The sequence below is a fragment of the Oryctolagus cuniculus genome, chromosome 3 (genome assembly GCF_964237555.1).
Source record: "Oryctolagus cuniculus chromosome 3, mOryCun1.1, whole genome shotgun sequence".
Lineage (NCBI taxonomy): Eukaryota > Metazoa > Chordata > Mammalia > Lagomorpha > Leporidae > Oryctolagus > Oryctolagus cuniculus.
The window spans coordinates 183,049,736-183,065,924 of record NC_091434.1 but is presented as its reverse complement, the minus strand read 5'-3'; positions in this window follow the sequence as shown (position 1 = coordinate 183,065,924).

Genomic DNA, 16,189 nt, shown 5'->3' with positions numbered 1-16,189 from the left:
GTAAATAAATAAAATAATAATAATAAAGCAAAAATAAATAAAAATAAAACAAATATAAATTTCCAAAGTACAGCTTATGGATTACAGTGCCCCTCCCCCCATAACTTCCCTCCCACCTGCAACCCTCCCATCTCCCTCTCCCTCTCCCATCCTATTCACATCAAGATTCATTTTCAATTATCTTTATATACAGAAGATCAATTTAGCATATGTTAAGTAAAGCTTTCAACAGTTTGCACCCACACAGAAACGCAAAGTGTAAAATACTGTTTGAGTACTGGTTGTAGCATTAATTCACATTGAACAACACATTAAGGACAGATTCTACATGAGGAGTAAGTGCACAGTGACTCCTGTTGTTGACTTAACAATTTGACACTCTTGTTTATGGCGTCAGTGATCTCCCTAGGCTCTTGTCATGAGTTGCCACGGCTGTGGAAGCCTTTTGAGTTTGCCGACTCTGATCATATTTAGACAAGGTCATAGTTAAAGTAGAAGTTCTCTCCTCCCTTCAGAGAAAGGTACCTCCTTCTTTGATGGCCCATTCTTTCCGCTGGAATCTCACTCACAGAGACCTTTCATTTAGGTCTTTTTTAGTGTGTGTGTGTGCCAGTGTCTTGTCTTTCCAGGCCTGAAATACTCTCATGGGCTGACTGATTTGTAATAACATGTAGTTAGGATTACTTGAAAGCAGAGAGAGAGAGAGAGAGGGAGTCTCCCATCTTCGTATTCACTCCCTACATGCCACTACAGGCCAGGCTGAGGCCAAGATCCTGGAGCCCAGTCCAAGCCTCCCGCGTGGGCAGCAGGGCCCCAGCTGTCACCGACTGCATGGCAGGGTGTGCATTGCAGGCAGCTGCGTTCCAGGTGTCTGATCTGGGACATCAGTGTCCCGAGCAGTATCTTCACCATGTTCAGACACTCGCCCCAATAGCATATACTTTTGTTCTTTACTAAGTACATATGGCATACTTTTTTATTTTTTAAAATGATTTTATTTATTTATTTGAGAGGTGGAGTTACAGACAGTGAGAGGGAGAGACAGAGAGAAAGGTCTTCCTTCCATTGGTTCATTCCCCAAATGGCCACAATGGCCAGAGCTGCGCTGATCTGAAGCCAGGAGCCAGGTGCTTCTCCTGGTCTCCCGTGCAGGTGCAGGGCCCAAGCACTTGGGCCATCCTCCACTGCCTTCCCGGGCCACAGCAGAGAGCTGGCCTGGAAGAGGAGCAACCGGGACTAGAACCTGGCGCCCATATGGGATGCTGGTGCTGCAGGCAGAGGATTAACCAAGTGAGCCACAGTGCCGGCCCAGTTTGTGTGTGTTTTTTTAAGATTTATTTATTTGACAGGCAGAGTTAGAGAGATGCACAGAGAGAGGTCTTCCATGCTCTGGCTCACTCCGCAGATGGCCACGTGGCCAGAGCTGCGCTGATCTGAAGCCAGGAGCCAGGTGCTTCTCCTGGTCTCCCATGGGGTGCAGGGCCCAAGCACCTGGGCCATCCTCCACTGCACTCCCTGGCCACAGCAGAGAGCTGGCCTGGAGGAGGAGCAGCTGGGACTAGAACCGGTGTCCATGTAGGATGCCGGTGCCGCAGGTAGAGGATTAACCTATTGCGCCATCGCGCCGGCCCCATAGGGCATACTTTTAAAAAAGATTTATTTGTTTATTTGACAGAGTGACAGAGAAAGAAATCTTCATCTGCTGGTTACTCCCCAAATGGTCACAACAGCTGGGGCTGGGCCAGGCTGGAGCCAGGAGCCAGGAGCTGCATCTGGGTCTCCCCTGTGAGTGCAGGGGTCCCAGCACTTGGCCCACCTTCTGCTTTCCCAGGCCGTTAGCAGGGAGCCAGATCGAAGTGCATCAGCCAGAGGTCTCAAACTGGAGTTCCAATACAGGGTGCTGGCATCGCAAGTGGTGGCTTAATCTCCTGAGCCACAAAGCTGGCCCCAAATATATGGGAAACATTTGATGATGAGTTCTAAAAATTTATTACAGCTATTCCAGAATTTTTATATTGTTTTTCATAGTTGTTCCTAGAGGCTGAAAGTGAAAGTTGAATAAGCATATAGACATACTTACTGAAGGAATTCTATATCTTTTGTCTAATTCGTAAATAAGATTTATTTTAGGGGCAAATTATGTTTTATTATTAAGAATTAAGTAATAGACATGTACGTTTATTGTTGGTTTTATGGCTTATTATAAAAAATACATCAACTTATCCTCTTATTTTAACATCATTTCAATCTTGTCTACTTTCAGTGGTTGAGCTTGGGGTGCTGAGGCACAGGAGTACCTGAAGTCAAGCTCTAGCTTGGGGTGCTGAGGCACAGGAGTACCTGAGGTCAAGCTCTAGCTTGGGGTACTGAGGCACAGTGGAGTACATGAGGTCAAGCTCTAGCTTGGGGTGTGAGGCACAGGAGTACCTGAGGTCAAGCTCTAGCTTGGGGTGCTGCGGCACAGTGGAGTACCTGAGGTCAAGCTCTAGCTTGGGGTGCTGAGGCACAGGAGTACCTGAGGTCAAGCTCTAGCCTGGGGTACTGAGGCACAGTGGAGTACATGAGGTCAAGCTCTAGCTTGGGGTGTGAGGCACAGGAGTACCTGAGGTCAAGCTCTAGCTTGGGGTGCTGAGGCACAGGAGTACCTGAGGTCAAGCTCTAACTTGGGGTGCTGAGGCACAGTGGAGTACCTGAGGTCAAGCTCTAGCCTGGGGTGCTGAGGCACAGGAGTACCTGAGGTCAGGCTCTAGCTTGGGGTGCTGAGGCACAGGAGTACCTGAGGTCAGGCTCTAGCTTGGGGTGCTGAGGCACAGGAGTACCTGAGGTCACGCTCTAGCTTGGGGTGCTGAGGCACAGTGGAGTACCTGAGGTCAAGCTCTAGCTTGGGGTGCTGAGGCACAGGAGTACCTGAGGTCAAGCTCTAGCTTGGGGTGCTGAGGCACAGTGGAGTACCTGAGGTCAGGCATAGGTTGGGGTGCTGAGGCACAGTGGAGTACCTGAGGTCAAGCTCTAGCTTGGGGTGCTGAGGCACAGTGGAGTACCTGAGGTCAAGCTCTAGCTTGGGGTGCTGAGGCACAGGAGTACCTGAGGTCAAGCTCTAGCTTGGGGTGCTGAGGCACAGTGGAGTACCTGAGGTCAAGCTCTAGCTTGGGATGTGAGGCACAGGAGTACCTGAGGTCAAGCTCTAGCTTGGGTACTGAGGCACAGTGGAGTACCTGAGGTCAAGCTCTAGCTTGGGGTGCTGAGGCACAGGAGTACATGAGGTCAAGCTCTAGCTTGGGGTGCTGAGGCACAGGAGTACCTGAGGTCAAGCTCTAGCTTGGGGTGCTGAGGCACAGAAGTACCTGAGGTCTAGCTCTAGCTTGGGATGTGAGGCACAGGAGTACCTGAGGTCAAGCTCTAGCTTGGGGTGCTGAGGCACAGGAGTACCTGAGGTCAGGCTCTAGCTTGGGGTGCTGAGGCACAGGAGTACCTGAGGTCAAGCTCTAGCTTGGGGTGCTGAGGCACAGTGGAGTACCTGAGGTCAAGCTCTAGCTTGGGGTGCTGAGGCACAGGAGTACCTGAGGTCAGGCTCTAGCTTGGGGTGCTGAGGCACAGGAGTACCTGAGGTCAAGCTCTAGCTTGGGGTGCTGAGGCACAGTGGAGTACCTGAGGTCAAGCTCTAGCTTGGGGTGCTGAGGCACAGGGGTACCTGAGGTCAGGCTCTAGCTTGGGGTGTGAGGCACAGTGGAGTACCTGAGGTCAGGCTCTAACTAGGGTGCTGAGGTACAGGAGTACCTGAGGTCAAGCTCTAGCTTGGGGTGCTGAGGCACAGTGGAGTACCTGAGGTCAAGCTCTAGCTTGGGGTGCTGAGGCACAGTGGAGTACCTGAGGTCAAGCTCTAGCTTGGGGTGCTGAGGTACAGGAGTACCTGAGGTCAGGCTCTAGCTTGGGGTGCTGAGGCACAGTGGAGTACCTGAGGTCAGGCTCTAGCTTGGGGTACTGAGGCACAGTGGAGTACCTGAGGTCAAGCTCTAGCCTGGGGTGCTGAGGCACAGTGGAGTACTGAGGTCAAGCTCTAGCTTGGGGTGCTGAGGCACAGTGGAGTACCTGAGGTCAAGCTCTAGCTTGGGGTACTGAGGCACAGTGGAGTACCTGAGGTCAAGCTCTAGCCTGGGGTGCTGAGGCACAGTGGAGTACTGAGGTCAAGCTCTAGCTTGGGGTGCTGAGGCACAGTGGAGTACCTGAGGTCAGGCTCTAGCTTGGGGTGCTGAGGCACAGGAGTACCTGAGGTCAAGCTCTAGCTTGGGGTGCTGAGGTACAGTGGAGTACCTGAGGTCAAGCTCTAGCTTGGGGTGCTGAGGCACAGGAGTACCTGAGGTCAAGCTCTAGCTTGGGGTGCTGAGGCACAGTGGAGTACCTGAGGTCAAGCTCTAGCTTGGGATGTGAGGCACAGGAGTACCTGAGGTCAAGCTCTAGCTTGGGGTGCTGAGGCACAGTGGAGTACCTGAGGTCAAGCTCTAGCTTGGGGTGCTGAGGCACAGGAGTACCTGAGGTCAGGCTCTAGCTAGGGTGCTGAGGCACAGGAGTACCTGAGGTCAAGCTCTAGCTTGGGGTGCTGAGGCACAGTGGAGTACCTGAGGTCAAGCTCTAGCTTGGGGTGCTGCGGCACAGTGGAGTACCTGAGGTCAAGCTCTAGCTTGGGGTGCTGAGGCACAGTGGAGTACCTGAGGTCAAGCTCTAGCTTGGGGTGCTGAGGCACAGTGGAGTACCTGAGGTCAAGCTCTAGCTTGGGATGTGAGGCACAGGAGTACCTGAGGTCAAGCTCTAGCTTGGGATGTGAGACACAGTGAGTACCTGAGGTCAAGCTCTAGCTTGGGGTGCTGAGGCACAGGAGTACCTGAGGTCAAGCTCTAACTTGGGGTGCTGAGGCACAGTGGAGTACCTGAGGTCAAGTTCTAGCTTGGGGTGCTGAGGCACAGGAGTACCTGAGGTCAAGCTCTAGCTTGGGGTACTGAGGCACAGTGGAGTACCTGAGGTCAAGCTCTAGCTTGGGGTGCTGAGGCACAGTGGAGTACCTGAGGTCAAGCTCTAGCTTGGGGTGCTCAGGCACAGTGGAGGTCAAGCTCTAGCTTGGGGTGCTGAGGCACAGTGGAGTACCTGAGGTCAAGCTCTAACCTGGGGTGCTGAGGCACAGGAGTACCTGAGGTCAGGCTCTAGCTTGGGGTGTGAGGCACAGTGGAGTACCTGAGGTCAGGCTCTAGCTAGGGTGCTGAGGCACAGGAGTACCTGAGGTCAAGCTCTAGCCTGGGGTTGCTGAGGCACAGTGGAGTACCTGAGGTCAGGCTCTAGCTTGGGGTTGCTGAGGCACAGTGGAGTACCTGAGGTCAGGCTCTAGCTTGGGGTACTGAGGCACAGTGGAGTACCTGAGGTCAAGCTCTAGCTTGGGGTGCTGAGGCACAGTGGAGTACCTGAGGTCAAGCTCTAGCTTGGGGTGCTGAGGTACAGGAGTACCTGAGGTCAAGCTCTAGCTTGGGGTGCTGAGGCACAGTGGAGTACCTGATGTCAGGCTCTAGCGTGGGGTGTGAGGCACAGTGGAGTACCTGAGGTCAAGCTCTAGCCTGGGGTGCTGAGGCACAGTGGAGTACTGAGGTCAAGCTCTAGCTTGGGGTGCTGAGGCACAGTGGAGTACCTGAGGTCAGGCTCTAGCTTGGGGTGCTGAGGCACAGTGGAGTACCTGAGGTCAAGCTCTAGCTTGGGGTGCTGAGGCACAGTGGAGTACCTGAGGTCAGGCTCTAGCTTGGGATGTGAGGCACAGGAGTACCTGAGGTCAAGCTCTAGCTTGGGGTGCTGAGGCACAGTGGAGTACCTGAGGTCAAGCTCTAGCTTGGGATGTGAGGCACAGGAGTACCTGAGGTCAAGCTCTAGCTTGGGGTGCTGAGGCACAGTGGAGTACCTGAGGTCAAGCTCTAGCTTGGGGTGCTGAGGCACAGGAGTACCTGAGGTCAGGCTCTAGCTTGGGGTGCTGAGGTACAGGAGTACCTGAGGTCAAGCTCTAGCTTGGGGTGCTGAGGCACAGGAGTACCTGAGGTCAAGCTCTAGCTTGGGGTGCTGAGGCACAGGAGTACCTGAGGTCAAGCTCTAGCTTGGGGTGCTGAGGCACAGTGGAGTACCTGAGGTCAAGCTCTAGCTTGGGATGTGAGGCACAGGAGTACCTGAGGTCAAGCTCTAGCTTGGGTACTGAGGCACAGTGGAGTACATGAGGTCAAGCTCTAGCTTGGGGTGCTGAGGCACAGGAGTACCTGAGGTCAAGCTCTAGCTTGGGGTGCTGAGGCACAGTGGAGTACCTGAGGTCAAGCTCTAGCTTGGGGTGCTGAGGCACAGTGGAGTACCTGAGGTCAAGCTCTAGCTTGGGGTACTGAGGCACAGTGGAGTACCTGAGGTCAAGCTCTAGCTTGGGGTGCTGAGGCACAGTGGAGTACCTGAGGTCAAGCTCTAGCTTGGGGTGCTGAGGCACAGTGGAGTACCTGAGGTCAGGCTCTAGCTTGGGGTGCTGAGGCACAGTGGAGTACCTGAGGTCAAGCTCTAGCTTGGGGTGCTGAGGCACAGTGGAGTACCTGAGGTCAAGCTCGAGCTTGGGGTGCTGAGGCACAGGAGTACCTGAGGTCAAGCTCTAGCTTGGTGTGCTGAGGCACAGGAGTACCTGAGGTCAGGCTCTAGCTAGGGTGCTGAGGCACAGGAGTACCTGAGGTCAAGCTCTAGCTTGGGGTGCTGAGGCACAGTGGAGTACCTGAGGTCAAGCTCTAGCTTGGGGTGCTGAGGCACAGGAGTACCTGAGGTCAAGCTCTAGCTTGGGGTGCTGAGGCACAGTGGAGTACTGAGGTCAGGCTCTAGCTAGGGTGCTGAGGCACAGTCGATTACCTGAGGGCAAGCTCTGCTCTGCTCCCGTCCAGCTCCTCTGATGCACCTGGGAGGCAGAGAGGATGGCCAAGTCCTTGGGCCCCAGTACGCACGTGGGAACCTCGGTGGAGCTCCTGGCTCCTGGCTTGGCCTCGCCCATTCCTGGCTCTGCAGGCATTTGGAGCATCAGCCGGTAGATGGAAGTTCTCTCTCTCTCTCCCTTTCTCACTGTCACTGTGCCTTTCAAACAGACAAGCAAATAGAGAAACAAAATTGAGCTTTTGAGATGAATTTTGATAATTTATTTCCCAATTTAAAAAACTCAAAAAATAGGGGCCAATGCTGTGGCATAGTAGGTAAAGCTGCTGCCTGTGGTGCCAGCATTCCATATGGGTGCCAGTTCAAGTCCCAGCTGCTCCACTTCCGATCGAGCTCTCTGCTGTGGCCTGGGAGGGCAGTGTAGGATGGCCCAAGTCCTTGGCCCTGCACTCATGTGGGAGACCTGGAAGCAGCTCCTGGCTCCTGGCTTCAGATTGGGCCAGCTCGGGCCACTGTGGCCTTTGGGGAGTGAACCAGAGGGTGGAAAACTTCTCTCTCTGCCTCTGCCTCTCTGTAACTCTACTTTTCAAATAGGTAAATAAATCTTTAAAAAACTCAAAAAATATATTTTAAGATTTATTTATTTTTAAAAAGATTTATTTATTTATTTGAAAGACACAGTTATGCAGACACATACACACATACACACACAGACACAGACACAGACACAGATACAGACACAGAAGTTTTCCATCCTCTGGTTCACTCTCCAAATGGCTGTGATGGCTGGAGCTGGGCCAGCCTGAAGCCAGGAGCCAGGAGCTTCTTCTGGGCCTCCCATGTGGGTGCAGGGGCCCAAGAGCTTGGGCCATCTTCTGTAGCTTTCCCAGGCATTCTAGCAGGGAGCTGGATTGGAAGTGGAGCAGCCGGGACTCGAACCAGTGCCCATACGGGATGCTGGCGCTGCAGGTGGCAGCTTTACCTTCTATGTTACAATGCCAACCCCAAAATATGTAGTCTAATACATTTATTTTAGTTGAAGTTTGGTTCTGGCTTTTTCTCAGTGAATTTGATCTAGGTGATTGGGTTTGATGATCAGGATTGACTTTGCTAATTGTATTATGTGACCAAAAGAATATTTTCTATAAATTGAACAAACTGTATCTGCAGCTCTATAGTTTGGCAAAAATATATAAAGTGGTGAGAGCAAAGTATTTTGTCCAAACTAGGTGGAATCAAAATTAACAATGCTTCCGTTTTACTGACTTGCCAAGGGTTACTTCAGGTGAAATAAGGTACTTCTAAATGAAGACAACAAATACAATTTCTGCAAATCTTAATAATACCTTTTAAGTACATTTTCCTCAGACATTGTGAAAGTGAATGACTATAATGGATGGATAATGAATTAAGAGTCAAATTGAAAGCAATTTTGCATCTTCAGAAAGATCTAAGGAGCTAGTTAAGTTGTCAGCTGGTAGATCATCACATATATTTCTGTGATAGATTCCTATGTAATTTTTGGCATATACTTTGTAAGGAGTTCAAGAACTGGATGATACTGTCTTACGCTGTATCCATGTGTTTGTGGATGAAGCTTGAGGACATGTGATGTGAAATCAGTCACAGAAAGACAAACACTGCGTGATTGCCCTTAACGCGAGGTGTTTAAACTAGTCAAACTTTTGTAAATGGACAGTACAGGGACGGATCCCAGGGGTTGGAGAGAAGGGGAGGGGGTTGTTGTCCCATGAATGTAGAATTTTGGTCTTGCACAATGAAAAGGTTCTATGGTAAATTTCATGTTTCTCGCTACAATGAAGAAAGTGGGTGATCTGCATACCAGGCCTTATCCCAGGTTCCTGTTCACTCAGGTGAGCACACGTTCTCTGGCTTACATCTGTTTACATGAAGGAAGAGAATTGACGCTGTCTCGTTCAAGCACTAAATAGTAGTCAGACCCGGCTGGGTGAACTCAGCGGAGTTGAGCGTGTATCACAAGGTTTATGAGCATTCAACAAAATTCATGATATTTTTAAGTCATTTCGATCATTGTATACAAAAGAATTGTAATGAGAACTCAGAGGAAAAGATGTTTTAACACATCCTTTTAATTACAGAAGATTAACAAATTAAAATCCAACTTGTATGATTTCAAAATAGCTTGTTATAACTAAAAGATATTTTTGTAAGCTGCATGTCAACCATAAAGCAAGAGTCAAAGGAATCAAAGAACACTACTAGAGGAAAATCAGTTCACCACAAAGGAAGATTGTCAGAGAGGGAGAAGGAAATAAAGGAACTACAGTTAAACCAGAAACCAGTATCAAAATGGCAGTACTAAGACCTTAGAAATCAGTACTTACCTTAAATGTAAATGGGTTAACTCCTCCAATTATCCAAGCAGATACAGCAGCAAGAACCAGCTCTGTGCTCGTACAGGAAAATCACATAGACTGAAAGTGAGTGGATGGGCTGAATATTCCATGCAGTGGCCCCAAAAGAAAGCAGACGTAGCTGCACTTCTATCAGATAAAAAATACTTTAAATTAAAAGTAATGAAAATAGATAAAAAAGGTCGTTCTGTAAGGAGAAAAGGTTTGATCCAGAAGGAGGAAATAACAATTAAATGTATATGCACCCAATATCAGAGCACTCGAATACATAAAGCAAATACTAATATTTAAAGGGAGAGATAGACTAATGTAATAATAGGGGGCTTTAACTCCCTGCTTTCAGAAGTGGACAGAAAATCAACACAGCAGCACAGAATGAAGGTCTTCCCTAGGTCGACTGGACCTGACTTACCTCCATAACGTTCTGTCCGTGACAGCACATGGAGCATTCTCTAGGATAGATCACACTGTAGGTCACAAAAGAAATCTCAAAGAATTTAAAAGCATGCAAATCAACACATGTGATGTGACACATCAGCACATTGACAAAGATCATTTGATCATCTCAGTAGCTGCAGAAAAGGCATTTGATAAAATCCAGCATGCCTTATCACTAACATCTCTGAACAAATTAGGTACAGAAGGGATGCACTTTAGTATAATGAAGGCCTTACATGACAGGTTAGCAGCTAACGTCATACTGAATGACAAAAGTCAACACTTTCTAAATCTGGAACAAGATGAAGGTGCCCACTTTCTCCACTTTATTCAGCATTGTACTAGAAGTGCTAGCTAGCACTATTAGGCAAAAGAAACAAAGTCCATCCAAGTTGGAAAGAAGGAAGTCAAATTTTAATTGTTTGCAGATGGCATGACTGATGGAAAACCCCAAAGAGCCACCAAAAAGCTGTAGAACTAGTAAACGGGCAGGTGCTGTGGCACAGCTGGTTGAGCTGCTGCCCGGGCTGCCTGCATCCGGTACTGGAGTGCCTGGAAGTGAGTGCTGCCTCTGCTTCCCACCCAGCTTCTTGGTTATGCACACCCTGGCAGGCTCAAGTCTCTGCTTCCCATGTGGGACCTGCCCCTGACTTTGACCTGGCCGGCCCTGGTTGTCATGGCCATCTGGGGAGTAAACCAACGGATGGAAGATTCTCTCTCTTCTCCCTCTCTCTGTTCATTCACACACACACACACTCTCTCTCTCTCTCTCATTCTGCCTTTCTTTTTAAAAAAATTTTAATTTTATTTTTAACTTCTATTTAATAAATAAAAATTTCCAAAGTACAGCCCTTGGATTTCAGTGGCTTCCCCCCCCCCCCCATAACTTCCCTCTCACTCACACCCCTCCCATCTCCCGCTGCCTCTTCCATTCCATTCACATCAAGATTCATTTTCAATTATCTTTATATACAGAAGATCAATTTAGTATATATTAAGTAAAGATTTCAACAGTTTGCACCCACACAGAAACAAAAAGTGTAAAGTACTGTTTGAGTACTAGTTATAGCATTAACTCACATTGAATAACACAATAAGACAGAGATCCTACATGAGGAGTAAGCACACAGTGACTCCTGCTGTTGGCTTAACAAATTGACACTCTTGTTTATGGCGTCAGTAATCTCCCTAGGCGCTAGTCATGAGTTGCCATGGCTGTGGAAGCCTTTTGAGTTTGCCATCTCTGATCTTATTTAGACAAGGTCCTAGTCAAAGTGGAAGTTCTCTCCTCCCTTCAGAGAAAGGTACCTCCTCCTTCGATGGCCCATCCTTTCCATTGGGATCTCACTCACAGAGATCTTTCATTTAGGTCATTTTTTTTGTGTGTGTGTGCCAGAGTGTCTTGTCTTTCCAGGCCTAAAATACTCTCCTGGGCTTTCAGCCAGATCCTAATGCCTTAAGGGCTGATTCTGAGGCCAGAGTGCTGTTTAGGACATCTGCCATTCTATGGGTCTGCTGTGTATCTTGCTTCCCATGTTGGATCGTTCTCTCCCTTTTTTATTCTATCAGCTAGTATTTGCAGACACTAGTCTTGTTTATGTGATCCCTTTGACTCTTAGTCCTATCATTATGATCAATTGTGAACTGAAATTGATCACTTGGACTAGTGAGATAGCATTGGTACATGCCACCTTGATGGGATTGAATTGGAATCCCCTGTCTGCCTTTCAAATAAATATAAATCAGGTGAAAAAAAAAACCAAATTAGTGGAGTTTCAGGCTATCGTGTTAATGTGCAAAACCAATAGTGTTGTTACACGCCGATACCAAATTATCCAAAAAAGAAACCAAGAAAGCAATCCTATTTCCTATGGCTAAGATAAAATTAAACAGAGTACCTAGGAAAAAAAAATAAATAAATGGAAAGACTTCTGCATTGAAAACTATCCATCATTGATGAAAGAATTGAAGAGGACACAAAGATATGGGAAAACATGCTGTGTTCAAGGACTGGAACAATCAATATCACATCACTAAAATATCCTATTGTGACTTACACAGTCAGTGCAGTCTCTACCAAAATACCAATGACACTTCTTACAGAACTAGAAAAACACTACCAAAATCTGTGTGGAACTACAAAAGACCCCAAATAGAGCAATCTTGAGCAAAAGAAACAAAGCAGGAGGCACTGACTTTAAAACACATTACATAGAGCTGGCGCTGTGCCGTAGTGGCTAAGCCTGCGCTTGCTGCACCTGAATCCCGTATGGGCACCAGTTCAAGTCTCAGCTGCTCCACTTCTGATCCAGCTCTCTGCTGTGGCCTGGGAAAGCAGTAGAAGATGGCCCAAGTGCTTGGGCTCCTGCACCTGCTTGGGAGACCTGGAAGAAGCTCCTGGCTCCTGGCTTTGGATCAGCACAGCTCCGGCCATTGCAGCCATCTGGGGGAGTGACCCAGCCATGGAAGACTTCTCTCTCTCTCTGCCTCTGCCTCTCTGTAACTCTGCCTTTCAAATAAATAAATAATATAAAAGATTACAAAACCCACAGTATTTAAAACAGCATGATATTGGCATAGAGCAATGGAACAGCAGACACACGTTCACAACCTGTTGGTCTTTGACAGACGCCGAGGCTCTGCTGCTGACACGCATTGGGAAAGGACAGCTTTTACTGAATGAAATTGGGAACGTTGGATACCTACAGGCCAAAGAAGGAAACTAGAACCCTGTCTTTCACCGTCGATACAAAGATCAACGCAAAATGGATTAAAGACCTAAATGTAAGACCTGAAGCCGAAACTCAGGAAGAAAACATAAGGGAAACACTTCAGGACATGGGAATTGGCTGGATATTTTTGGATCAGACCCCAAAAGCACAGAAAATAAAAGCAAACGTAGACAAAGTGAACTTCATTAAACTAAAGGACTTCTGCACAGCAAAAGAAGAACCCAACAGAGTGGAGACAACCTACAGGATGGAAGAAGATATTTGAGTCAAAGACTAACACATTCTGGCAGGGGTGTGGAGAAAGGAGGTCCTTGCCCCTGTTGCTGGGAGTGTAACTTAGTGCACCGTTGTAGCAGGCGGCATGGAGGGTCCACAGGAGGCTGGCAGTGGCAACACTGCATGGTCCAGCGTCCCCTCCTGGATGCGTAACCAAGGGAAGTGAAATCCCACGCCCCACGCTTACTGCAGCACCGTTCACAGCAGCCAGGAAGTGGAAACCACCCAAGTGTCTGTTCACTGATGGATGGCGAAAGAAATACTGAACACGTGCACAATGGGATACTCAGTGATAGAGTGGTCATTCACAAAGACATGGCTGGGACTGGAGCTATTATGAGAAGTGAAATCGGGATGGTCAGTGATAGAGTGGGCATTTACAAAGACATGGCTGGGACTGGAGCTATTATGAGAAGTGGAATAACCCACAGCGAGACATGTGCTGCTGATTGCACGCGCATGTGGAGGCTGAAGATACTTCATCTCATGGAAGTTAAACGTATGATGGCGGTGCGGGGCCAGGGCTGTAGTGGAGTTCACATCCCCACTCTCTGTCTTTCAGATTGCGTGTTGTCTGTTAGTCGGTCTACACATTCATCCGCCCTTCTTTGTCACTGTACCAGTTATGCTTTCGAGTCATCCAGTTCTTTTTTCAGATATGTTTTTCAATCCTGAAGTTAAGATTGTTTCTTTGTTATTGTTTTTGTTATTTTGGTGGTGATTTCTATATTTCTATTCACTTAAGGAGTATTTGTCTCCTGAAACTGCTTCAAGTCCATTCGATATTGCCAAAGTCTGAGTCACCTTGAAGTTGTGGTTTCTTGATTTCCAGTTCCCTTGGAAGTTGTTTACAGTTTCTCAGTTCCTTCTAGATTGAGTCATTTTGGATTTAACCTGAACAAATTGAATATTATGTTGTGAGTGTCTCAAACCTATTGAAAGTCACTGAATACTGTTGATTTTTGTTGGTTGGTTTCGGCAGGTAGTAACTGTGGTTACGTTCACACAGTTCTGTACCAAAGATCTAAATGTAAGAGCTAAAACTATAAAATTCTATGAGAAACACATATGAACATTACTGTGACATTGGGTTAGGCACAAAGTCCCCACAAATTATAAAATAAAACTTTTGACAAAATGTACTTCATCAAAATTTAAAACTTCTGATCTCAGAAATACACTGTTGACAAAATGAGGAGGGGCTGGCCCTGTGGAGCAGTGGGTTAGAGCCATGGCCTACAGGGCCAGCATCCCTTATGGGCACCGGTTTGAGACCCGGGTACTCCACTTCCCATCCAGCTCTCTGCTATGGCCTGGGAAAGCAGTAGAAGATGGCCCAAGTCCTTTGGCCCCTACACCCATATGGAACACCTGGAAGAAGCTCCTGGCTCCTGGCTTCTGATTCAGCCTGGCCCAGCCCTGGTCATTATGGTCATTTGGGGAGTGAACCAGCAAATGGAGGATCTCTCTCTCTCAGTCTCTCCTCTTTTTCTCTAACTCTGTTTTTCAAATAAATGTGTCCTTAAAAAAAGGAAAATGAAGAGACTAGCCTAGTGGGAGAATGTATTTGACAAACATGTGCTTGATAAAGAACTTGTATGCAGAACATGTAAAGAACTCTTACAACTCAAAAAGAAGACAAATGACCCAATTAAAACATTAGAAAAATTGTGAACAGATACTTCACCAACGAAGACATACAGATGGGAAATAGGCACTTGCAGAGATCCTTAATATCACAGGTTATCAGGGACACACAAGTTAAAGCCAACATCCGGAGCAGAACGCCTAAGATTAAAACAGACAATACCAAGCACTGTTGTGGATGCAGAGCCTACAGGGCTGGAAAATGGCACAGCTGCTTTGGAAAATGATTTTCAGATTATTATTAAATTAAGACACCTACCAAGAGGCCCTAATTCGGGACTGGCATTGTGGTTCAGAGGTTAAAGCCATCACCGGTGATACCGGCATCCCATATGGGTTCCGTTTATGTCCTGGCTGCTCTACTTCTGATTCAGCTCCCTGCTCATGGCCTGAGAAAAACAGAGGAAGATGGCCCAAGTGATTGGGTTCCTGCCACCTGTGTGGGAGACCTGGATGAAGCTTTTGGCTCTTGGCTTTGGCCTGGCCCAGCTCTGGCCATTGTGGCCACCTGAGAGGTGAAACAGTGGATGGAAGGTCTCTGTCTCTCCCTCTCTCTCTGTAACTCTGACTTTCAGATAAATAAGTCTTAAAAAAAAAGATGCCTAATTCAAATCTATCCAATGGAAATGAAAAATATATTTATGGAAAGAATGGTTTATAGCAATTCTATTCCTAATGGTCCAAATTGACATTGTGATTTCTCGGCTTTCTTTTCATTCAGAGTAACCCTAACTGAAAAACAAAAATCCCAAATGCTCATCAGCTGGCAAATAGATGAACACGCTATGGTACCTGTGCACGATGGGGTACTTCTAAGTGTCATAAGAAATGAGCAGCTGGTCCATACAACCGCATGAGCAGATCTCACAAGCGCCATGCTAAGGGATTCAGGTAGACACAACGGGTGGTGTGTGTGTGTCTGCCTACACGACACCCGGGAAGGCAGTAGTTGTCGGGCCTGGGAACCACGTGGATGGATCAGCGGTCGTCAGTCCCTGGTGGTGGAGCGTGGGGGATTGAGCACAAAGGAGCACTGAACTTTGTGGGTAATGGAAATGTTTTCAGTTATGTTAGTGATAACACAATTGTGTACGTTTGCCGAAACACGTCAAACCGTACGCTTACAAAGGCTGATTTCGTGGTATAAATTATACCTCAGTAAAGCTGAATCTAAAAAAAGAGGTGTTTATGGCTTTTTGAATGAGTACTTGCTTTGCTTTTCCCTTTGTAAACTTTCAATTCTGTTTTGTAAAAATGATGCAGACATGGCTGGGGCTCTGTCACTCTACCTCCACTCCCACCTCCCCCGTCCGATAGAACCGTTGTTCTGAGACGGGTGTGGACCGTTCCAGATGCACACTTCCACTCTCAGGACATGTGTAAGTATCCATAAACAGTAAACATACAGCTATTTATTGTTTAAAAATTACATAGATGGTGTAATTCTGTGTATCTTTTGTAGTTTGCTTTAATCGCTTGAAATTGTGTTTTTGAGATTCATCCATGTTACTATACACAGATCTAATTCATCATTTTAACTTAGGGCATTCCCCTGTGTGAAACATTGCAGTCATTTAACCATTTTTGTACTGTGGGACAGCTGTATCCATTTTTCCTCTTTTTCTATCAGAAACAGCATTCAGTGAACATTGTCTACAAGTCACCGTTAGCCCATGTCCAGGGGTCTCTCTAGGTGAAGGAAGGACCTAGAAGTGTCATTTCTGGTTTGCAGGGTGTGACTTTCAACCTTACTGGGGATGATGAAACTGGCCTTGAAAATGA